The sequence below is a fragment of the Aristolochia californica genome, unplaced genomic scaffold (assembly GCF_029961685.1).
Source record: "Aristolochia californica isolate CCGP_79_NKW_82.1479 unplaced genomic scaffold, dmAriCali1.0.hap1 SCAF_11, whole genome shotgun sequence".
Taxonomy (NCBI): Eukaryota; Viridiplantae; Streptophyta; class Magnoliopsida; order Piperales; family Aristolochiaceae; genus Aristolochia; species Aristolochia californica.
The window spans coordinates 26,052,090-26,070,116 of NW_027181782.1; positions in this window are offsets into that span (position 1 = coordinate 26,052,090).

Here is an 18,027-nt window from a genome sequence, read left to right on the forward strand (position 1 = left end):
GGTAGTGGATGAGCTCCTAGATGAGTTACATGGGTCGTGGTTATTCACTATACTCGACCTCCGTTCAGGATGCACCCCTCTGATATCGAGAAGACGACGCTCTGCACGCACCATGGCCACTTTGAGTTCGTCGTCATGTCGTTCGGGTTATCCAATGCACCCTCCACTTTTCAAGCTTTGATGAACGAGGTATTTAGCCCCTATCTTCTAGAATTTGTTCATGTTTTTTTTCGATGATATTCTTATATATAGCAAGTCGGTTGAGCACTTGGCACACTTGAGGATTGTTTTCGACTTGTTACAAGCACATCAGCTCTATTTGAAACATTCCAAGTGTTCTTTTACAGCTTCACATGTGGGATATCTCGGACACATTATCTCACATGAGGGGGTACGGTGGATCCCAAGAAGATCTAAGTTATTCATGAGTGGCCGAAGCCACAGTCTTGTTCTGCATTATGGGGTTTTTTGGGTCTTGTGGGCTACTACCGCAAATTTATTCAAAACTATGAGCCGGTGGCAGCACCATTGACCAGTCTGCTCAAGAAAAATTTCTTTATTTGGAATGAGGAGGTCACCAAGTCGTTTGTCGTACTCAAAGCTGCCCTCGCATCTGTGCCAGTATTACAACTTCCCAACATTGACAAATTATTCGTGGTAGAGTGCGACGCTTCGGGTGTGGACATTGGGGCCATTTTGCAGCAGTTGGGCCATCCTATTGCGTATTTTAGCAGACAATTGGCAGTCCACCATCACAAGCTAGCAGCCTATGAGCATGAATTGATTGGGTTGGCCAAGGCGGTCCAATATTGGAGGTCTTATCTCTGGGGCCGGGTTTTTCTCATACGCACGGATCACTACAGCCTTAAATTCCTACTAGAACAACGTTTGACGACGTTGCCACAGTAGCACTGGATCTGTAAGTTGTTGGGGTTTGACTTCTCGGAGGAATATCATGCGGGGAGATTAAATAAGGCGGCAGACGCCTTGTCACGGTGTTTTGAGGATCAATAGTTGGTCTATTCGATCACCAAGCCGAGATTTCTCATCCTGGACTTGGTGAGAGATGCACATGCCATTGACCCTGTACTACAGGAATTGCATCATAAGATTTCAGAAGGGACAATGAATTCAAAGTGGTCCATCCAGGATTCACTTATTTATTACAAGCAGCGGTTTTTCCTTCCACTTGAGTCCGAGTTGATTCTAGCTATTCTCTCGGCCTACCATGAAAGTACACACGAGGGGATACAGAAGGCCTTGCATAGAATTTGAGCTGATTTTTACTGGCAAGACATGAAACCCTCTATTGCAACTTATGTGGGTGATTGTCAGGTCTTCCAACGCAACAAAGCTGAGCACTTGAGTCCAGCCAGTCTTCTCCAGCCTCTGGCCCTTCAATAATTGGTATTAGAACGAGCTCCCACGTCGCGAGTTCAAATCCCGGAGGGGATGACCTAGAGGAGGGGGCGACCTAGAGGCCATATTAAAATTACTGGTAGGCTGTAGGAACTTAACCCGGGTCCGGCCAATGTCGCTAGAGTGGGCCGTCGCTAGAGTAGGTCGTCGCTAGAGTGGGTCGTTGTGGTCGTCAGCTCGCGAAGGTGGGTGTTGTGAACTCAATAGCACACCGAGTCACACAACGAAGGTGGCAACAACGACTCACTCAATAGGATTTATTTCTTATTTTACTTCGAGTAGGATTTATTTCTTATATTGTTATAAGTAGGATTTATTTCTAATTACTTTTATATGTAGGGGCATTATGGGAAATTATTGTAACCTAACCCTAAAACTCCATGACGTGAGCTATTTAAAGGAAATAATGAATGAAATAGGGAAGTTTTGAGATTTTAGAATAACCTAGTGTACACAGGTTGAGATCACCTCTTGATCTCGAGTTTAGGGTTTACTCCAAAAATCTAACCTATCATTCACTCTCCATTGCCATCCATCTTCATCCACCTTCATCCATCATCATCCATAGTTGGAAGACGAGCTTCGTGCCCCTTTTTTGAGCCCAAAGAGAGGGTCTTCCCTCCTCCTCAGCATCAACAACAAGCAGGGGTTCTAACCCTCTTCACGAGTAGAAAAAGGAAGAGTTTATGTTTCTTCCACATGAAGGACCAGTGCAACTCCTCTAGTTTGGGAGTCATCACGAAAACAGAGCAGAAACAACCATCAAAGTGAGCCAAGGCTACCCCCTAAGCTAGGACTTCAATCCTAGTACGAGCAGCAACCAAATCAGGGTTGAAACCTTGATTTACGTGAGCAAGAAAAGGTACCTCTTTCAATCCTCTCTCCACGTGATAATATTTCAATTCTAGCTATAATTCTAGCACTAGAGGGGTTCATCAAAAGGGAGACTGATCACGTGTGGAAGACCAGTCAAAGAAGGGATGTTTAACCCTCCTTACCGAGTCTAGCAACTCAAGACCAGTGCTGGATTCAAAAATCGTACGCCGTGTTACTCGATCCATGACCCGGGATCGTAACAATGGGGTGTGATGTTATGGTCATGGGTTAAGTACCTATGTCTTCCGCTCCTAACAAACCGGTCTTTTGGGTTGTATTGGCTAAGCGTCTGACTTAGAACTTCGAAGTTAAGCATGTTTGGGCCAGAGTAATACTAGGATAGGTGACCTCCTAGGATGTCCTATTTGGCAAGGCGTTTAACATGGTATCAGAGCTGGGCACCACGTTCTCCTGGGTAAACCAGTAGGGAACGGGAATGGTGGGTGTCAGAGCTAGGTGGTTTCGGTCCATCTGGGTTAGGTTTCGTCCACCCCTAGTTCACCTGGGTTAGGTACTTGGCTTTCTACCCGTAACAGGTCGGTCTTTTGGGTAGTATTGGCTAGGTGCTTAACTTTTGGTATCAGAGCAAGCACCCATGTCGCGAGTTCGAATCCCGAAGGGGGTGACCTCGCGAAGGGGGCTACCAGAGTGGGCCGTCGCAAAATACTCGGAGGGGGCGACCTGAGTGGGCCGCCGTGGACATTAGCTCGCGAAGGTGGGGTGTGATGTTATGGTCCTAGGTTAAGTACCCATGTCTTCTGCTCCTGACAGGCTGGTCTTTTGGGTAGTATTGGCTAGGTGCTTAACATTTCAGAGCGGGACGGTCAGGGACAAAGTTTGTTTTTGGTGAAGCTATCTTGAGTTGTGGACCATAAGGTATTCTGTAAGGGTGATCTTCAAGTTATCTCGAAGTTCTGCCAACATGATGGGTGACCTTCAAGTGGTTGGAGGAATCAAGAAGTTTAACAATAAAAACTACAACACATGGTCTACATGTATTGAGTATTACCTACAAGGTCAAGACCTGTGGGAGGTTGTTGGTGGCAGTGAAGTTACACAATCGGTGGTAGAGGATGCCAATGGCATCTTGAGAAAATGGAAAATTAAAGCAGGCAAAATAATGTTTACTTTAAAGACCACAGTTGAAGAAGAAATGTTGGAGCACATCCGGGATGCAAAAACACCGAAGGAAGCATGGGACACTTTTGCTACACTGTTCTCAAAGAAGAATGATGTAAGATTGTAACTGCTCGAGAATGAGTTGTTATCAATGGTGCAACACGACATGACTATTGCTCAGTATTTTCACAAAATGAAGTCAATATGCCGAAAAATTTCAGAATTAGACCCAACAACTCTTATTGGGGAAACCATGATAAAGAGAATAATTATCCATGGTTTGAGACCCAAATATCGAGGGTTCATTGCCGCTGTACAGGGATGGCCGACTCAACCATCGCTTGTTGAGTTTGAAAATTTGCTTACTGGTCAGAAAGATTTGACTAAGCAAATGGGAGAAGTCTCGCTGAAGGGTGAGGAGGAAGCGCTCTACTCTAGAAAGAGCAAAGGTACTTTCAAGTGGTACACTGGCAGTGGATCTAGAAAGGATGGTGACAAGGTGAAACGTCACCAAGAAGAGGGAAGTTCTCGTCAAGGGGGAGCTTCGAAGAATCATGACAATAGTTGAAGGTTCGATGGCAAGTGTTACAACTGTGGAAAGATGGGCCACATGGTGAAAGATTGTTGGTCCAAGAAAAAGTCTATTGAAGGTAATATTGCCACTCACACTTCTCAGGAGAACATTGAAGAGTAGTGGGATGCTGAAGCACATTTTGTTATGGGAGAAGAAGATTGGGAAGAAGAATTAGCTCTCACTATAACAACACCTAAACAGATAAGTGATGATGTGTTGAAGAAAGGGGGAAGAGAAGAGAAATTTGAGAGAGATGAAGAAGGTTTCCTCACAACTGCAGATTTTTTGAAAATGATAAAGATGATGAGAAGAGTGGTGTGGATGCTATCGTGGATTAGATTCTCGTCAAGAGATATGATAGAGTTCGGATTTCTGTTTTTTCAGAGGATAGGATGGGACTTGATGCAGGTAGATGGAGTTCGGGGCAGAGCCGTGGAAATTCATGGAATACAGAGCAATCTGCTGAGTTTCAGTCCAATAATACGGTTCTTTCAGGTCAATCACAAACTATGTTTATCTGAATTGAAGAAGTTGAGGTTGTCAAAGAACTAAGTCTAGAACGGAGAGAAGATGGTCAAGATGATAGCACAGAGAATGAAGGAGATGAAATTGCATTAGATTTGGGAGCCCCCAGTGAGACCTGGGAAGAGAGTAGCTTGGATCATTCTATAAAGAAACAAAAGCAAAATTCTCGAGTTGAATCTGCAACTCAACAGATTGAGAATGGGGATGAAATGAGGCCAGCTCATAGTGATGGTAGCAAGGGAAGATCTGGGAGTAGCAGGGATTATTAGAGAATAGGAGAAGGTGGAGTAGAAGAATTTGCTCAAGATGGACGATCAAGATGGGTTGGAGAAGAAAGAAGGATTCAAGATGGAGATGAGTCAATTTATCGAAGGAGAGATGATTGTGGTCGAGATGGGAGACATGAGGTGGAAAGAAGCCATTTGGTCTCGAGAGGGAGAGATGATACTGGTCACTCTTATCTGCATAGAGATTGGGATTCAAATTCAGGGCATTATTCACGAGTCAAAGGAGAGGGACTTGAGCAATAGAAGGAAAGGGACATTTCTGTGGGAACTTGGCAAAGGAGGGAAGAAGATGTGCAACGGAGAAGGCCAAAAGATGAAGAGATCAAGAGGCGTGACCATGTTGATGAAACATGATCTAGGCATAGGAGCTGGTGTTGAGGGGGAGTGTTGAAAATCAACACTAGCTCACTTAAGGGGCCCAACCTATTTGAGCCCATTACGTTGGTTTTAAGTCATAGAAGCAGTGTGTCGTGAATAAAATCAGAAATAGAAAGAGAGGTGATTTTATGGGACGGAGAAACAGAAAGGGGGGCGAAAATACGGGAGAAAAACAGAGAAGAAAAGAAAGGAAAAGGGGGGAGCTTAGGTCTGAGATTGAAGATAGAGAGAAGAGGGAAAGAAAGAGGGCACTGAAGGGAAAAGGTCTCCTAGAGACGTTTCTGCAAAGACGTGCAAGACACCATTGGAAGGAGCTTGGTCATACAGTGAGAGTTCGTCGGACGAGTGGATCTGGAAGGAACATGAAGAGGACAACGCAAGCAAACCAAAGGATGTCTTTTTTCTTCTTTCTTTTAAGTTCTGTTTTTTCTTTAAATACTCTGTTTGTGTATTCTGTTTCGTTGGATGTGTATTTGACCGCTGTGAGGGTTTGTACTCAGTACGTGGATTGAATAGAACAAGATCTTTGTGGTTGTGTATGCAAAAATTTATTCAACAAACTGCTAGTTCCATTGGCCTCTGCCGAGAGGTTTTTTGGGCTAAAGTTCTGTTTCTTAGTGTCTCTGGCCTCCCGCACCCAGCATACGAGTACAGGCTCAGCCCTTGGCTGGCCACCCTGCTGCTGAGACATTAATTCTGCTTCAGCCCTTGGCTGGCCACCATGCTGCTGAGACATTATTTCTGCTTCTTCTCTGCGCATCCAGCCTGAGACTCCGAGTTTCACTACTATGATTTCTTCTGCTCGGTGATCCCAGCATCCAGAAAATTTTCGTTGCTGTATCTCTTAATATTAAGCTGAATGATAAAGCTGTGTCTCACTGACTCTCGCTCTGGCCGTCATCTTCGTCAGCTCCGAACAGAAAATATTTGGCGCCGTTGCGGGAGACGATGACACCAAGCTCCGATAAATACTGTTGTTTTATTTATCTTCGTCGGCCGACCCGTCCAGCTTACCGTCCTCTGTCGAAGCAACCAAACCAGCGCAACAGTGATCCAGTCCTGTTTGATTCTCTATTTTTCCCGTTGATAACGGGTTGATTAAGAACACCAAATCCCGAGCTTCCTGCGTTGCTGTCTGCAAGGTTGCCATCCAACGACTCCGACGACAATTCGTTTATTTTCAGAAGGTCCCGATTGCTGTCAAGCCGAAGCTCATTATATGCTGCCGTCGGAAGTCTCTCGTGCTCTGTTTTCCCGTTGCCGTTGTCGGAGAAGACAACTGGGCAGAATTATCTCTCCGCCGTGTTGTTGCTGTTTCTGGAAGTAACAAGATCGGGATCAAAGTCCATCAATGCTGCTGTCCCACACTGTTCGGGGAAGAAGAGATACTGCTGAGATTACGTTCTGAATACATTTTTCTGTTGTCTCGAGTTGTTCGGTACCGTGAGGAAGACTAAGGTATTGCAAGCTGTTCGGCGGCGTGGGGAAGAAGGAGACGTTTTCCCGATTCTTGCTGATGATATTGGGAAAGAGTCCAGAATAAAATAAAAAAATTTAGACCCGCCGAGTCCTTCGGCCGCGTGAAGAAGAAACACTGTTTAAAAATTAAACGTTTCATAACTTAGGGTACGGTTAATTGAGCGCTAGCCCATCGCGGACCCGGACCAGCCCGTGTTCACCCAGCGAAGGTTATGCTGACCCGAGGATGCTCCTGTTCTGCTGAGTCAACTCCGTCCGGGTCAACTCGGGTCCACATCTACCTGACCCAGGCCACTTATTTCTGCCTCGGTATATGTGTCCAAGTTTTATAAATATTTCGGCGAGACTCAGTAAAATTTTTTCTCTGGCTGGATTATTATTTTGTAAGAATTGACAGATTAAACCTTGGTCTGCATAATATTTGGTATAAATATGTGCATTAGATTATTTCATAGGTTAATTTTATAAGGATTATTTTGGTTCGTATTATATGGGCCCAAACCCATTACAACTGGTGCTATATTGTCTCATTAGATGAAACATTATTATTGAAGAAGAGGTGGCCTCAATATGTGTTACATCACCGTGATAGAGGAGCTTATTACTATATCCACTACCCGTAAGAATATCTATGATATTTCATTGTGATGAAATAGCTTATTACTAACTCTATGTTATACCCCCCATGAATTGGCATTTATTACTCTTACCACTTGAGAATCGTTGTCTTATGGAGGGACATGGTGTTGGAGGAGGTTTTTTTTTTTTTTACACTTTCAAACAGCGTATAGACCCACTACCAACATCAATAGGAGTAGCACTACCTATAGAAGATAGGAGTGTGCCGAACATCCAACATGAGTTCATATGACTTGAAGTAATTTTACACTCACTTTTCTTATGCTAGCTAGGCCTCGTGAACGAGAGTACCAGTGTGAGGGGGAGTGTTGGAAGATGTGCCACATTATACAAAAAAAGATTTTATACCATTTACAACAAGCTGGGAGTTCATGTTGTTCTCTCACCCCCAGCTTGAGGGGGTGTGTTGGAAGACAGGGCCCAAACCCGCATGACTAAGGAAGGCCCGCATATCCAAGTGTATTAGAAGATGGGCTGAAGGCCCACAGATCAAGAAGATGGGTTGAAGGTCCACATACATTATAGCAGGATGGTAAATAAAGAGTCATCTCATAGATATGGCATTGATTTAATTAGATTATAGTTCCAGGGTTAAACCCCTAAACCCTAAACCCTAAGTTCATGGTTATTATTGTAATACAGTTGTTTAATTAATCTATAAATTGAGTGTTAAGGGAAGGGTTAGGACAATCAAGTCCATAAATTGAGCTTTTCATATTGCATATTAGATCTATTGAAGGAAATATATTCGAGTCTACTTTCCAACAAAAAATATTTGGCAATCAGAGTTTTCTACAAAAAGAAATCTATATTTTAAGAAGCAGAGGTCAGACTGCAAGAGATGTCAGAGCAACAGCAGAAAACTTTAACTTCCAAACAATTTTATGCTACCAAGAACGAGACTTTATATGGAGAACTAGATATAAAAAAAAAAATATTTGTAACTCTATTTTCTTACCTATTCAAATAATTCTCGATCTGAGTTATTTATATGGAGATATTAATCTTGGACGAGTCAATAGTTATGCAAGCAAAAGGGGACAAAGTACTTAGTTCGGCCAGATTATAGAGACTGAAATCTATCAAATTATATATCTCAATAAAAGTACATTTTAAGAATATAAGTTATATTTGGATTAAAGGTATTTAAGTCTAGTTTAGAAGGAGAAAGTTTCAAGTCAATCTGATCTATTTAAGGATATATTCGCATTGGAAGAATTAAAGGTCATGTTGGTATCCTTTTGCATTGAAAAATTTGCATTTAAGCTGAATTTTTTGCGTCACTTCTAGAGTTGATGTTATTGATCAACTATATTAAGAAAATATCTCACTTACCCCTTTTTTCAGTTACCTTTCTCCTACAATCCTTTTTTGACTCTCACATACCCCCTTGGGTCAACCTCTTGTGTGTTGCTTCGGTTGGTTTACCTTTATATTTATATATATAGGTGTTTGAATTCCATCGAAACTTTTATATGTACCATTGGGTCTTTTATTGTTGTCTTGTGAATGACAGGCATTACCCATTTATCGCCTATTTCTACCTTTGAGAGTTGATGCCCAGGTTGGGACACCGTGATGTAGGAGCAATATGATCTATTTCTACATCTATGTTATTTGGTTCAAGCTGGGATCACTGTCATTACCTCCCAACTTGAGGGGGATAAGTAAAAGAAACAAGTACTTTATTCCATATGTTGTGGTAAGTTTTATGTGACCAAAATATTCAAGAAAGGGGGAGCACAAAAGGCGAAATTTTTGCATCTATGAAAATTGAAGACCAAGAATCCTTTTCATTGCAAGATAAAGTTATAAACTCTAGCTTGAGGGGGAGTGTTGAAGAGAAGATATGGAAGCCTCTTACATAACTTTCACAATAAGAAATCTTACATATCCAAAATTATTATGGTAAGTCTCATAGAAGAGTTTCAGTTTGAAGGTGTTTTTATTATGTTAGTCTTCTATTTATATTGAGTTATTAAATTATGCTAGGACTTATCTTTAAGTGTTAGAATTAGACAAGGGTAGTTTAATTTTAATTGGACTCTATTACTTCCCTCTTTTCTAAATAGGGGTTCATGTACTCTGGTTACATCAAGCCAATGAAGTTTTGTCCATAAATTCAACAATTGTGATTGGTGATGACACAAGTCTCCCTATTGCTCATACTGGTCACAATCTCTTTCTACATTCTCACGTCAATTTTCCTTAAATAATGTTATTTGTGTTCCTACCATGCAAAAGAATCTTATTTCCATTTCTCAGTTCTATCAAGCTAACAAATATTATTGAATTTTTACCTACTTCTTTTTGGGTGAAGGATCTTTGCATGGGGCAACACTTTTGCAAGGCCAAACTAAAGATAGTGTGTACAAATGGCCGTCATCCTCAATCGTGTTGCCACCAATAAAATTGCCTTTTCTAGTATCAAGACCACTTCGTTTGCATGGCACCATCACTTAGGTCATCCATCGTATACCATTCTCAGGCACATAGTGTCTACTTTTCAGTTAGATTATCGCATCCTCTGAATTTTAACTTAAGTGGCAATTCTTGTCAATGCTATAAGAGTCACAAGTTACCATTCTGACTCTCTTCTCTTGTGTCTTCTTCCCCTTTTGATATTAATTTCTCAGATGTATGGACCTCTCCCATTACTTCTATTGATGATTTCAAATACTAGGTTATTTTTTCGATCACTTTACAAAGTATATTTGGTTTGCCTTCTCAAAAGAAAATCCCATGTGTTTGATACATTTGTCTGCTTTAAGTCTCTTATTGAAATTTTCTTTGGTAAACAAATTAAAACACTCTATTTTGAATGGTGTGTGTGTATGTCCTCTTTTTTTGCTACCAATGGTATTTCTCATTTCATGTCTCCTCCACACACCCCTGAACACAATGGGTGTTATGAACGACGATATCATTATGTTGCCGAAACTAGTCTATCTCTCCTTTCTCATGCATCCATACCTTTATCTTACTGGTCATATGCATTCTCCACTTCTGTCTATCTCATTAACCGTCTACCTATTCCCACGCTTAATCTTATGTCCCCATATGCCAAACTTTTTGTTACGCTTCCCAACTACTCTAAACATCACAATTTTGGTTGTCTCTATTATCCGTGGCTCTGGTCATACTCCTCCCTCAAACTCAATTGTCATTCATCCCCTTATGTCTTTCTTTGGTATTCTACCACTCAAAAGTGACTTTCTGTGTTTTGAACACACCACCTCTCGTCTTTATATGTCATGTCATGTTAAATCTATTGAGTCCATCTTTCCCTTCACTACACTTCAATCTCACCTAGACCGTCCTTCATCTGACATATTATCTCACTAGTGTTCCATTGTGAATTTACTCCCGACTACTGACACATCAACCACATCTACGATCTGTGTGCCCTCTGCAAGCTCCAATCAAGACCTCACACCTAACCCCTCTCTACCACCAAACCCCACTCATACAGCTCCTTCATTCACCGACCCACACCCATCAACCCTACCTACTTCCTCCCATCCCAGTGTTATTGTCACTAGATCCAAGAACAAAATTTACAAGCTCATCCAAAAATTAAACCTCACAACCTGGCTTCCTACATCTATGACCTATGAACGAACAATTGTGACTCAAGCTCTCACTGGTCCCAAATGGCATCAAGCTATGTAGGATGAGTATGATGGTCTTCTTCGGAATAAGACATAGGAAGTTGTTCCCTTGGATTTTGTTGATTTTCAGGACTCCATGGATTTAGCTCATGGAGAAAAAGGGAGAGAAACCCATTGGGAGAAAACTGGAGGAAGAAGGGTTATGGACTTGATTATCCTAACCCTCCCCCTGAAGCTCTATTTATAGATTAATAAAACTACTATATTACAATAATACCCCTAAACTTAGGGTTTAAGGTTTAGGATTTTAACCCTGGAACTTTAATTTAATTACATCAATGTCTCATCTCTATGAGATGACTCTTTATATACCATCCTGCCATCATTGTATGTGGGCCTATGGGGCTTCTCTTTGATCTGTGGGCCTTGAGACCATTTCTATATCTCTTGGATGCATGGGTCTTCCTTGGTCGTGTGGGCTTGGGTCCTGTCTTCCAACACTCCCCCTCTAGCTGGGGGTAAGAAAACAACATGAACTCCCAGCTTGCTGCAAATGCTGTATAAACTTCCAACACTCCCCCTCATGCTGGTGCTCTCGTTCATGAGGCTCAGCTGGCATAGTATCAGTGAGTGTAAATCACTCCTAGCCGCTAAGACATTGCTCCATACTCCAGTCATAAATCGTGCTGGATGTAGGGCACACTCCGTCTTTTGTAGGTAGTGTGTCTATTGGCATTACTCTGAAGTGTCCACCTCCACCACCATGTCTCTCCACAAGACAATGACTCTCAAGTGGTAGAGTAATATATGACATTAATGGGGGGAAGTAACATAAATGTAATAATAAGTTCCTCCATCATAGACTCCTAACCACAAATAATTTTGATATTTTTAATGGGGTATTAAGTTCCTCCGTCATGGACTCCTAACCACAAGTATTTTTTGATATTTTTGACGAGGTATTAAGTTCCTCCGTCATAGACTCCCGACCACAAATAATGTTGATATTTTTTTCTGGGGTATTAAATTCCTCCATCATGGACTCCCAATCACAAATATTTTTGATCGAGTATTAAGTTCCTACGTTATGTAAAAATCTATAAATGGGCTATAAATGGGTAGCCAACAATATTTCTCTCTTATCTTCCAAATTGTTCATCCGTTCGTGATAAAATTTTAGAAATAGGTTCCTAGCTCACTTTTGAGCATTTCACCTTTGGTTTCATCACCATTGGTCACTGAACAATAAAGAATGCCTCGCCAAAAGTTTATCCAGGAAAAAAATATTTCAGGCACTGATTATTTTTTATATTTTCTCTCATAAGGTGACCTAAAATTGTTTTTTAAAATCCGAGTAGAAGAGATCTTGATCTATAGCTTACAGTGAAATGACATCAAGATTTTGTAAAAGTGCACCAAATCTAAGCTTCAAAAGTGGTGGCTGACAGATCAAAGATAAGTGCAATCGTTAATTCCATCTGTCCAAAAACTTCACTTTATGTTTTTTTTAATTTTTTGGCAATGTATTTAATGTTGACCATAGGTTGACTCCCATGTTGCTTTTGATGATACCAAAACTTAATTGATCTAACAATTTGAAAGCTTAAATATTTCAGATACTCACCTTCAAGAGTCAATGCATCTTAAGGTCTTAAGCTTCCAAAAGATCAACCCTAACTCAAGGCCTCAAACATCATTGAAGGATGTCTCTTGAAGAAACACCCACAAGGAAGAAGACAATGAGAAGACTAGAGTTCAAATGTAAAATTCAACTCACTCACAAATGTAAGAGAATATTCTAAACTCCCTTCTTTAAGTACAATTACGAAAGTGGAACTTTAGGTCATAAATTGCATATAGACATCATAAACATAACTTAGAAAATGTTAGAGCACTTAGAGAAAAACATTCCCATTCTATAAGAATCAACACAATTTAAGTGTCATTGCAATGATTGATCATCTAGAACTGTGCAGGCTAGAAATATAAAGCATGATCGATCAACCATAGTCAATTGATCGATCATCCAGAAGATGGTCAATTTATGCTAAAAAACATGATTGATCATCCCATTTGGATTGATTGATCAATTTTGTCAAGGCAAGAAAATTTCACATGGAATGATTAGTCATCCCACCAGATTAATTGATCAAACAAAATATTTCCAATAAGGGACATATATCATGATCGGTCATAGGAAATGCACTAATCGATCATACTTGTATTGCACAACCATTTGGAATTCTGATTGATCGATCATCTCCATGCCAATGATCAATCAAGTTAACTTTTCTACACCAATGATAACAAATTGATCGATCAGTCCATTGGTCAATAAGTCACTGTCTGATTGAAAAAATAGCGATTATGATCGATCAATCATTGTATAGTGATCGACAATCAAAGTATTGATTTTTGCAAATGGGAAAATAATAGCTAGTTTGAATCGAGAAAGTTATAAATACTCCACCAAATTTGTTTCTTCAAGGTACCCTATATGTGGATGTTTTTATGGCAAAACCACCAGGCTTCATTGATCATGATCATCCCCATCATGTCTACAAACTTTCCAAGGCCATTTACGATCTCATGTGAATTTTTTGCATGCTTGGTATCATGAGTTGCACTAGTTTCTTGTCACCTCTGGCTTCACCAAATCTCATGCAGACTCCTCTCTATTTATCTCCCACGTGGGTACTACAACGCTATATATTTTGGTCTATGTGGTTGACATTATTATTACTGGAGACAATGAACAAGTTATTACAACGTTCATCCAACTTCTTGTTCTGCGATTTTCACTCAAGGATCTTGGCTCATTGACTTACTTTCATGGCATAGATGTTGTTCCTCATTCTCAAGGCTTAATTCTATCTCAACGTTGGTATATTTTTTATCTACTTTCTTGCAAATGCATGACAAGTGCAAAGACTGTAATTATGCCTCTTACCACAACACCTACACTCATATTTCATTATGGCATGAGTCTATCCTATCCATCTGAATAAACTATTTTTTTGTAGTCTCTAATAAATGTTTCTTATGCGCCCTGACATTGCCTATGCAGTAAACTATTAGAAATTAAACGCATTAATTCCAAACTAATGAGAGCAATAATAATAGTCACAGAAGAAGAAAAAAAGAAGCATGAGAATAAAGACAGGATTTATACAGGTTCGCCTCAAGGTTAGACTACGTCCTGTCTTTAGCCAATGCAATAATCTACTATGAAGATGAAAAATTTTACAAGAGAAATTTCACACACTCACAGGTGGTTTTTCTCAAACCTCTCTTGGCTGCAACTGATGATTTTACTTCGGGTGATAAATCCCTAACAACGCCGCCCTCAAATACAAAGAGAAAATTAGGGCAATCGAATTAAAAGTATGAAATGCCCAAATTGTCCTTAATAATCCGCATACTGACTCAACATAGGGCATTGATTAGGTTCTATAACGTAGGGCATTGCTTAGGCTCTCTAACTTCATGTAAATATGTTGTCTCAATTTATACATTGCCCTACTACTGACCATTGGGTTGTTATTGTTGGAAGATAGGGCCCAAGCCCACATGACCAAGGAAGGCCCACATATCCAAGTGTGTTGGAAGATGGGCTCAAGCCCATAAGACCAAGAAAGGCCCATACATCCAAGAGATATAGAAGACGGGCCCAAGCCCCATAGGCCCACATAAAATGATGGCAGGATGGTAAATAAAGTGTCATCTCATAGAGATGGCATGGATGTAATTAGATCAAAGTTCCAGGGTTAAAACCGTTAACCCTAAGTTCAGGGGTATTATTTTAAAATAATAATTTCATTAATTTATAAATAGTGCTTCAGGGGGAGGGTTAGGTCATCAAGTCCATAACCCTTCTTCCTCTAGTTTTCTCCCAATGGGTCTCTCTCCCTTTTTCTTCATGAGCTTAATCAATAGAGTCCTGAAAATCAACATGGCATCAAAATATTGATTTTCAGGATTCCGACTATGGTTTTTCAGATTTCATTCCCCTCCGTGTAGGGTTAGAAATTTTTTCCCCTATTTTATTTCTTAGTCTCGTGCATTTTTTTTTTTTTTGCTTTCTTCTTTTGATTAAATCGTACTGCTGAGTCTTGGGGTTCAATATCCTTATTTTCATGCTTCATGTTACATCATGGTCCTGCATACTTCGGAATAAAGCTCTACTACGGATGTTTGATGATTGGCTGAGACTCCAAGCTATAATGACTTACATAAATCAATAAACGAGTACAATAGCAGAAGTGTTTTCATACTGCTCACACCGACGAGTAGGAAGAAGAAGAAGACAAATCTATTATTCTCTAGTTCTTTGAGAATACTTACAATAGCATAAGTGTTTTCATACTGCTCACACCGACGAGTAGCAGAAACAAAATTCTCCTCGTTTTTCTTTTCTCTGTTTCCGTAGCCAATTTCTTCTCTATGTGGAATACTTGCAGCAACTCCGTAGCCGTTGGGAAGGTTTGAGACATCTGCTATTGAGAGAGAATTTGATTTGAGCATAGATTACCGTTGTTTGTCTAACAACATACACTATGTTGTCTGACATTGACGACACGTTCATGCAAAGATTCAACAAGTTGTGACCTTCATTTTTTAATTCTAGCATGAGGTGTTCTTGTTGTTCTTGATTGTTTTATCCAACTGGTGAATCATCTAGGCAGACCACATTGCTATCTTTCCTTCGGAAGTTGCTGGTTGATAACAATGTTAATCTCTACCGAAACAGGAGCTTCATTAAAACTTATAGAGACTTGCTGTATTTTCAAAGAGAATAATTGTTTAGAAGCAAGCATTGCCGAAGAAGACAACTTTGCTCCCGAGACTCTGAGAAAATCTCGTTGCTGTTGTCCATCTCAGGTTGGCGAAGATCGTAAATTGATCTTATTCTTCACTAGCCTTTCCAGAACGAGTTCATTGCCCACTTCGAAGAACAACGACTCTGCTGTGTTGCCAATTCCGGCCAAACCGAATTTTCAGTATCGTGAGATATTTTCTCTGTTTCCGTATTTCTTTGTTGTTGACGATTAATCTAATGAATTGATTTTTATTCATAAATTTTTCTTTGGATGTATCACTGTCGAGCTTCCCGATCGCCAGCACATGGTTATCGTTTCTTTACGAAGAAGGTTTTTTCGCTCTGTTCGGTCGAGGAAGAAGACATTGTAGAAAAATTTCATGTTTCCTAATTTAGCAAATGTTGAATTTGGTATCCCTTTTCCATAATCCCATGCAAGAGAAAGAAGAAAGAAAAAAGAAGAAAAGGGAAGATGAGCTCTCATGTAGAGAGATAAAAAAATAAAAGAGAAAAGAGAGGTGGCACCAAGCAAAGAGAGAGAGAAAGAGATTAACTCAAGAAGGAGATGTGTAACTTGATTAATTCCAAATTATAACACCTCTATTTATAGTAGAGGAAGAGGTAGACTCCTTATACAATTAACCTTTCAATCCTAATTACATTCCAACTCTAACTCTCTAAGATAAGTCTATTCAAACCAATCTAATAGAAGACTAATATGATTTGCACTAGAACTCTTTCTTCATTCACGTGAATATAAGGGAGGAGGCCAGCTCGTGGCCTTATCCTTGTGGGTACCTCATGATCTTTCAGCTCATCTTGATAAGGTTGCGAGCTCGTGAGATATTTTTGGGTCCCACTTGATCTTCAAGTCTTCTAACTCATTTAAGCTTGTGCTTCTTAATTCCTTAACACGCGCTTGCTTGGGCGAGGACTCTTCTTGGTGTCCCACGTCCTCATGGTGGGTCCAACATTGTAACACTCCCCCTCAAGCTGGGGGTGAGAAGACATTATAAATGCCCAACTTGCTGCATATGGTAGACAAAATCTTGTGAGTGACCGTCTTGGTGAGAATATCTGCAACTTGACTTTGTGATTATATATTCTTCAGGGATAAGAAACCTGCTTGGAACTTTTCCCGTATAAAATGGTAGTCCACTTCAATACGCTTTGTTCTTTCATGATAGACTAGATTCAATGTAATGTGAATTGCTGCTTGATTGTCACAGTATAGATCTATTGAAGTTTCTTTGTCGAATCCCAATTCAGTGAGAAGAGATCTTATCCATATGTGTTCACTAATAGTGTGTGCCTTGGCTCTGTATTCTGCTTCTGCACTAGACCATGCTACTACATTTTGCTTCTTGCTTTGCCATGTAACCAAATTCCCTCCAACCATTGTACAAAATTCCGAAGTAGATTTTCTGTCATCCGGGGATCCGGCCCAGTCTGCATCTGAGAATCCGTCGATGTTGGAGTGACCATGGTTTTTATAGAGAAGCCCTCTTCCTGGGGTTCCTTTCAAATATCATAGTATCCTTTCAAGTGCTTGCCAATGACTAAGTTGTGGCTTGTTCATGTATTGACTTACCACACTCACTGCATATGAAATATCTGGCCATGTTACACACAGGTAAATAAGTCGTCCCACTAGTCTATGATATTTTCAAATATCTACATCTTCTCTAGTGCCTCCACATAGGAATGTTTGCTGGTTTGCATCCCATCATTTCTGTCTTCTCTAGTAGATCAAGAGCATACTTCCTTTGGTATAGCACAATCCCATGTCTAGATTGTAATACTTCGATACCCACAAAATATTTGAGTAGTCCAAGATCATTCGTCTTGAATTCAGCACATATTTTCTCCTTTTTTTTTGGATGCCCTCGGAATCACTCCCAGTTAAAATAATATCATCAACATATAGAGCCAAAATCACCTTACCTTTCGGCATATTTTCAATAAATACTGAGTGATTTCCAGAGCATCTCTAAAAGCCAGCCCGTATGATGGCTTGACTAAATTTCTCTAACCATGCCCGAAGGGACTGCTTTAGACCATAAAAATATTTTTTTATGCGGCATACTGACACCCCCTCAACCACATAGCCAGGTGGTTGTTGCATGTAAATTTCTTCTTTAATGTCACCATTAAGAAGTGCATTTTTCACATCAAGTTAATATATCGACCATGATGAATTGGCCGCCAGAGATAATAATATATGTACCAAGTTTATTTTTGCCACTAGAGAGAAGGTTTCTTCATAATCAATTCCATAACACCAAGTATAACCTTTTGAAA